The sequence below is a fragment of the Mesoplodon densirostris genome, chromosome 5, assembly GCF_025265405.1.
Source record: "Mesoplodon densirostris isolate mMesDen1 chromosome 5, mMesDen1 primary haplotype, whole genome shotgun sequence".
NCBI classification, from domain to species: Eukaryota; Metazoa; Chordata; class Mammalia; order Artiodactyla; family Ziphiidae; genus Mesoplodon; species Mesoplodon densirostris.
Window position 1 is genome coordinate 79,763,698 of NC_082665.1, and position 8,734 is coordinate 79,772,431.

The following is an 8,734-nucleotide window of genomic DNA, read 5'->3' on the forward strand; positions in this document are numbered from 1 at the left end:
TTGAGAGTCTGCCTGCCGATGCAGGGGACACGGGTTCATGCCCCAGTCCAGGAAGATCTCACATGCTGTGGAGCGGCTGGGCCCATGACCCATGGCCTCTGAGCCTGTGCGTCCAGAGCCTGTGCTCCGCAACAGGAGAGGCCACAAGAGTGAGAGGCCCGCATACCGCAAAAAAAAAAAAAAAAAAAAAAACCATATGATCATCTCAATAGATGCAGAAAAAGCTTTTGACAAAATTCTACACCCATTTATGATAAAAACTCTCCAGAAAGTGGGCATAGTGAGAACCTACATCAACATAATAAAGGTCATATACAACAAACCCACAGCAAACATCATTCTCAATGGTGAAAAACTGAAAGCATTTCCTCTAAGATCAGGAGCGAGACAAGGGTGTCGACTTTCACCACTATTATTCAACATAGTTTTGAAAGTCCTAGCCATGGCAATCAGAGAATAAACAGAAATAAAAGGAATACAAATTGGAAAAGAAGAAGTAAACCTGTTACTGTTTGCAGATGACATGATACTATACATAGAGAATAATAAAAATGCCACCAGAAAACTACTAGAGCTAATCAATGAATCTGGTAAAGTTGCAGGATACAAAATTAATGCACGGAAATCTCTTGCATTCCTATACACTAATGATGAAAAATCTCAAAGAGGTAATATGGAAACACTCCCATTTACCATTGCAACAAAAAGAATAAAATACCTAGGAATAAACCTACCTAGGGAGACAAAAGCCCTGTATGCAGAAAACTATAACACACTAATGAAAGAAATTAAAGATGATACCAACAGATGGAGAGACATCCCATGTTGTTGGATTGGAAGAATCAATACTGTGAAAATGACTATACTACCCAAAGCAATCTACAGATTCAATGCATTCCCTATCAAATTACCAATGGCATTTTTTACAGAACTAGTGCAAATCAGCTTAAAATTTGTATGGAGACACAAATGACCCCGAATAGCCAAAGCAGTCTTGAAGCAAAAAAACGGAGCTGGAGGAATCAGACTCGCTGACTTCAGACTATACTACAAAGCTACAGTAATCAAGACAATATGGTACTGGCACAAAAACAGAAACATAGATCAATGGAACAAGATAGAAAGCCCAGAGATAAACCCATGCACCTATGGTCAACTAAACTATGACAAAGGAGGCAAAGATATACAATGGAGAAAAGACAGTCTCTTCAATAAGTGGTGCTGGGAAAACTGAACAGCTACATGTAAAAGAATGAAAATAGAACACTCCCTAAGACCATACCCAAAAATAAACTCAAAATGGATTCGAGACCTAAATGTAAGACCAGACACTATAAAACTCTTAGAGGAAAACTTTGGAAGAACACTCTTTGACATAAATCACAGCAAGATCTTTTTTGACCCACCTCCTAGAGTAATGGAAATAAAAACAAAAATAAACAAATGGGACCTAATGAAACTTCAAAGCTTTTGCACAGCAAAGGAAACCATAAACAAGACGAAAAGACAACCCTCAGAATGGGAGAAAATATTTGCAAATAAATCAACAGACAAAGGATTAATCCCAAAATATATAAACAGCTCAGGCAGCTCAATATTAGAGAAACAAGCAACCCAATCCAAAAACTGACAGAAGACCTAAATAGACATTTCTCCAAAGAAGACATACAGATGTCCAAGAAGCACATGAAAAACTGCTCAACATCACTAATTCTTAGATAAGTGAAAATCAAAACTACCATGAGGTATCACCTCACACCGATCAGAATGGCCATCATCAAAAAATCTACAAACAATAAATGCTGGAGACGGTGTGGAGAAAAGGGAACCCTCTTGCACTGTTGGTGGGAATGTAAATGGATACAGCCACTATGGAGAACAGTATGGAGGTTCCTTAAAAAAGTAAAAATAGAATTACCATACCACCCAGCAATCCCGCTTCTGGGCATATACCCTGAGAAAACCATAATTCAAAAAATGTCATGTACCAAAATATTCATTGCAGCTCTATTTACAATAGCCAGGACATGGAAGCAACCTAAGTGTCTATCAACAGATGAATGGATAAAGAAGATGTGGCACATATATACAATGGAATATTATTCAGTCATAAAAAGAAATGAAATTGAGTTATTTTTAGTGAGGTGGATGGACCTACAGTCTGTCATACAGAGTGAAGTAAGTCAGAAAGAGAAAAACAAATACTGTATGCTAACACATATATATGGAATCTAAGAAAAAAAAAAGGTCATGAAGAAGCTAGGGGTAAGACAGGAATAAAGACACAGACCTACTAGAGAATGGACTTGAGGGTATGGGGAGGGGGAAGGTTAAGCTGTGACAAAGTGAGAGAGTGGTATGGACATATATACACTACCAAACATAAAATAGATAGCGAGTGGGAAGCAGCCACATAGAACAGGGAGATCAGCTTGGTTCTTTGTGACCACCTAGAGGGGTGGGATAGGGAGGGTGGGAGGAAGGGAGATGCAAGAGGGAAGAGATATGGGAACATATGTATATGTATAACTGATTCACTTTGTTATAAAGTAGAAACTAACACACCATTGTAAAGCAATTATACTCCAATAAAGATATTTAAAAAAAAGACACATGCATCCCAATGTTCATTGCAGCACTATTTACAATTGCCAGGTCATGGAAACAACCTAAATGCCCATTGACAGACGAATAGATAAAGAAGATGTGGTACATATATACAATGGAATATTACTCAGCCATAAAAAGGAACAAAATTGAGTCATTTGTTGAGATGTGGATGGATCTAGAGACTGTCATACAGAGTGAAGTAAGTCAGAAAGAGAAAAACAAATATTGTATATCAACGCATGTATGTGGAACCTAGAAAAATGGTACAGATGAACCAGTTTGCAGAGCAGAAGTTGAGACACAGATGTAGAGAACAAACGTATGGACACCAAGGTGAGAAAACCGCGGTGGGGTGAGGATGGTGGTGTGCTAATTGGGGGATTATACACTGATGTGTATAAAATTGAAGACTAATAAGAACCTGCAGTATAAACAAACAAACAAACAAAAATAAACAACTAATATTAAACTTTCTTTGGGTTATTTCTATGGTAATATGTTAACATAAATGTTTCATATATTACATGAAATTTCTAAAAATCTTATATGTTCTTGTATAATGTTATAAGTCATAATTCTAGTTATTACTTTAAAATATATATCTCAGAAGTAACTAAATTTCCTTGTCAATTGCTTTATTATGAACTTTCATCAAATCTTTAACCATGGTCATTTTTAAGTCTTTTGTCATTATAGACAGTTCTGGGTGTACTGTGATGCTTTTGCAAAAATGTTCCTGTAAAAGGGTTTCATCTTCAAGGAATTCATGGAAAAGACTCTGACAACTACAGGTTTCTGGTAACTGACTATACTGCTGAACCGAATGAATAAGCATTTTCAGAACTCTAATGCAAAACTGATGAATTCATAAAAGTGCTAACAAAAGATCAAGATGAAAAAAAATTAATTACGTGGGACTGAGTGAATTGATGAGGATGATTATAATTTTTAGGACTTTCTGTTTGAATAAAAAAAAAATCCCACAAGGACTCAGAGGCAAAAAATATACAAATCAATATTCACTGCAAAGTAAAGGAGCTGTTACAGTGGAGGATTACTGGACTAAATGTCAATATTATGACATAGTATGAGTGTGTTTTGTGTTTGGTAATTGCAATCATTGTTGCCTTTGTTGTGGTCATCTATTTACAATGCTTGTTGTCAGTTTATTTATCTCTTGTAAAAATAAAATACTGTGTGTGTGAAAAAAATAAAAATAAAATAATGTTTTTAGATAGTATAAATAATAGAAAATATAGTTTTCATGGCTTTGATGTAATAATTATGAATAATTATGATAGATTTACTATCCTTTAAGTAATAATTTTAAACTATGCTGTTTGAGAGTCTTTCTGTGTTGGAATTATTTAGTTATATTTAAACCTGGTCTTTCCTCTATTTTGTGTACTAATATTTAGACTACATCATTGTTTAAGGAGGTTACATTTACATATACACATATACATATGTGTGTATATATACAACTTCCTTAAATAATGATGTAGTCATATAAATATACACACACATGCACAGGTGTGTGTGTTTGTGGTCTTTTAGATTTAACTGGTATAAGTGTGACATCCGTACGCAGATGAGGGGAGATGGGATTCTGTGCATAAGCAGTGTTACAGACAGGTTTTGTCCCCTAAAATTCATGCGTTGAAACCCTAATCCCCCAATGTGACTGTATTTGGAGATAAGGCCAGTGAGGTGACAAAGGTTAAATGAGGTCATAAGGGTGGGGACCCAATCCGATAGAACTGGGGCACATATAAGAGGAAGAGACCCTAGAGTTCTTCTCCCTGCCATGTGAGGACACAGCTGGCCAGGAAAAGAGCTCACCAGGAACCAAATTGTCCAGCACCTTGATCTCAGACTTCCTGGCCTCTAAAAGTGTGAGGAATAAATTTTTTTTAATCCAAAAAAAAAAGATTTAACTATTTATAAAGATTTTTTTTTTCTAGCCTTCTTGGTTAGAGGTGAAAAACCAAAAGCAATGTGTAGGTGGATGCTCATGTGGCATGGCACTCTCAATTCTATGCCAAGGGGGAGAAAAGTTGTAAAACCCATGAGATACAGTTTCTATTTTTTGAAGCTAAATCTGCAACTTAAGTGTTGAAAAATTTATTCTTTCATCCATTCATGCAAGTAGTATTTGTACAGTGCCTTTTCTGTGCCAGGCACTGAGCATCAATGGTAAACAAGACTGACCCAATCCTTATCCTCAGTGTAGATTCCATTCTATCAGGGCAAATGGATTTTTTTTTTAAGTTAAAATAATTACAACTTATGTTGAGTACTATGAAGGAAAGAGGCAGAAAGATAATTCAGGGAGGCCTGTCTGTGAATTGAAAGATGAGAAGGAAATTAGCTAAGCAAAGAAAGGAGGTTAAGGGCATTGTAGGCAAAGGGTACAGTATATACAAAGGCCCTGAGGCAGAACAGGGCTTGGCATGTTTGAAGAACTCGGAAGAAACAAAAGCAGAACACAGTAAGATGACAAGGCTCAAAAATCTAGGCATGCCCTGGATCTGGCAGAAGATTCTATGCCATGGTTGGGAGTTTGTATTTGATGACATGGCCCCAGGATTAAAAGGTTTTCAGAGGTTGGGGGGAACATGACCTGATTGATGTTTCCAGATATCCTAGCTTTTGTGAGGAGGCAGTGCTGTTGAGGGGAAAGAGTAAAGCAGGGACAGCAGTTAGGTGACCCAGACAACAGATGCTGGAGGTCTGGCCCACATGGTGCCCATGGAGATAGAGAGGGCAGTAAGGAACTTCTCTGACTTGCCACCAACCCTCAGAACTATCCTGCCAGCGAAGTGCTGGTATCAGCACAGATGAGTGGCTTCTGTTAACTCATCTAGTCAACTGACAGCTGAGGCCAGATGGAATCCTACAACTGTCTAATTCACAAGCACAGCTTTTTCTGTTGTACTGCCAGCTTCTTACTGCCTTTGGAGGGCTGCCTGCCCCACATCAATTTTCCTGCTCCTGAGTAGAGGCTGAGATACCACAGTTACTGTCAGTAGGAGGATATCCTTTCCCTTTTTTCCTTTCTTAGAACATAGGTTCCCATCCTAGGGTACCTGTGACCATTCAACTGGCAGATAAGGTTCAGGAGAACGTCCCCCAGATTCCCTCCAGGCTTAGCCACGATGCCTGTCCCCTCTGCCCCCTGCCCTCAGTCAAATATCCCAAACACCACCATACTGAGGGTTCAAGCTTCAAGCTATGAATTTTTCAGGGGGACACAATTCAATGCATAACACCACGTGATGCTTCAAATCTTCCCTTTCTCAATTTATATTATGCCATGATTCTGGTTTGTTTCCACGTTTCCACTACCCCGGAGGACTGGCAGTGTCAGTGAGGCTCTGCTTGGTACATTTAGTTAGGCTTCAGTAAGAGACAGGATTGCATAACCTCACCAAACAAGTACCACAAGCAATTCAGAGACGAGGGGAGCTATCAGAGGCCCAGAACAGGTTAATTTACTCCTTCTGTATTTCATATGGCTGAAATTTATGCTGTCTGCTGAGAGGCGCATGGAATCTCTGCAAGAAATTTAGGTTTCTCATGTGTTGTTTCACACTTCTCAAATAATGAAGTGGATGTAAGAATTCAGTCTTCAGATCTCATTACCAAAACTGGCAGTGAGTGGGGTGGAGCAGCTCTGGAGTTCTTGCCTGTCTATGGTGGGTACAGTGATTAGCACCTGGGTTCTAGCCCTGCTTATGCAACATATTAGTTGTGGGACTTTGGCAAGTCACTTCACTCTTCTGAGGTTGCTTCTTGATTTGCAAACAGGGATAATAAAACATCCTCTGAGCATCTGACCAGATTACTGAAAAGGGCCAATACCAATGAGGCAACTTAAAATGGTGATGCTGTTATGGTCACACCTGAAATGTAACCCTCTAGAAATGGTTTAAGGTCTTGGTTTCCCAGAATTACCATAAAATCAGCATTCCAGAGCTGGTTAGTAGAAGTAACCAATCTTTTCCACTGGCCTTGTGCATGTGGTTGCTCCCAGTACTTCTTTAACAGATCCTAAATATGATGAGAAGGGATAAAGTGTGTCCCTAAAATCAGAGCTCTGCTCTAAACACAGTCACTTATCTCAAATGTCACTTAGGAGACTGTTGTCAAGAACTTCATTTAGCCTTTTTCTCTTCAAAGCAAAAGGTTCTTAAAGGATTGACTCTTTAACAGTAGCAAAACAAGCCACTGCTTTGCCTCTTCTAAAAGTTTAGGGTACTTGGACAGGCATGAAGAGAGGAAAAGTTATTAACTTAGACTTTTCCTCTTCCTGTGACTCTAGCTGCCTTGTCTCTTAACCAAACACACCTAAGTAAGCAATGCACCAAAAATTAGGTAACCAGTCCTAGAAAGGGGATCTTTAACAGGTAGGCAGATACAACCAGTTTAGAAAAACTAGCTGGTATGGGGCAGTAAATCCTGTGTACATACATAGTAGTGAAGCTTTGAAATGAAACCTGAGATGTCAGCCAAACCTGCAGATAGCTTCCCTGGCTCAGGAGCAAGTGGGCTGCTTGGCAGAGCAGGGGAAAGGAGGGCTGCAAGAGGGAGTGATGGGCTGTGTGGGAACCTCAGGATGTGGCAAGGAAGGGAAAAGGTGGCCAAGGTCCCACTCTGGGTAGCCAGAGCATCTAATTCAAAAACAAAACAAACAAATCTTAAGAAAGGTCTAAGATAGTCATCAAGCTGTTTAAAGTTTCAGAAGGAAATTCCACTAACAGCTGAGTCATTCCAGAAGTCCAGACTCAGTCTCCAGCCCAGCTCAGGGCCTTTCTGAACACTAGACAATCATTATGGGCTTGTGTTGCCCTAAAATTAACATGTTGAAGTCCTAACCCCACCAGTACCTTAGAATGTGGCCATATTTGGAGATTAGGCCTTTAAAGTAGTAATTACAGTTAAATGAAGTTTTGAGGATGGAGTTCTAATCCAATAGGACTGGTGTCCTTATAAGGAGAGGAGGAGACACCAGGGATGCACACACAGAGGAAAGACCACTCGAGGACACAGCAAGGACACAGCCATCTGTAAGCCAAGGAGAGAAGCCCCAGGAGAAGTCAAACCTGCTAATACCTTGATCTTGGACTTCTAGTCTCCAGAACTGTGAGAAATCAATTTCTGTTGTTTAAACCAGCAGTCCCCAACCTTTTTAGCACCAGGGACCGGTTTTGTGGAAAACAATTTTTCTATGGCAGGTAGTCGTGGGGGGGATGGTTCAGGCAGTAATGCGAGTGATGGGGAGTGATGGGGAGCAATAGGGAGCGGTGGGGAGTGGTGGGGAGTGGTGGGGAGAGATGCGGAGCAGTGGGGAGCGATGGGGAGCAATGGGGAGCGGCAGAGGAAGCTTCGCTCGCTCGCCTGCCACTCACCTCCTGCTTGCGGCCCAGTTCCTAACAGGCCGTGGACCAGTATTGGTCCGCGGCCTGGGGGTTGGGGACCCCTGGTTTAAACCACCCAGTCTATGGTGTTTTGTTATGGCAGTTCTAGTTCTAAGTGTAGTGGGAACTAATTGCAATCCAAAAAACCATTAGTACTTTATTTTTTAATAGCTCAATTTACAAGGATTTCAGAATCTGAACCCCCATATTCGTTCTACCCTGGCAGGGAAGAATCAAACCACAGTTAGTCAGGGCATAGAGAAGAGGAGGCAAAGGCCCTACCTGGCCCTTGGGTGTTATGACATTCTTTGTCCACATTAGTCCCTCAGGTGGGAATCTCTATAAGGCTGCAATGGTCCCATTGGCCTAGATGCACCATTACATGTTTTTGTTTTCTGGAGTCACACCACCTCCCCTTGACACCTGACAGAAAGCAAGACCTGGGACCCTACTCTTATATAGCATACAGAGGATGCTCTCTCTAGTATAACAGGAAGTTCAGCTTCACTATCAACTTTTTTCTGTCTATAACTACAAATATCATTCACTGGGGTAAAATCAGAAGATGGGCCTGATACCCTGAGAAATGGGCTATCATCCTTCCATACCCTAATTATAGCTATAGGCTGGAGTGGTTTAACCTTGCTATTGACAAGCCAGTAGCACTGGCATCACTTGGGAGCCTGTGAGAACTTCAAGATCAG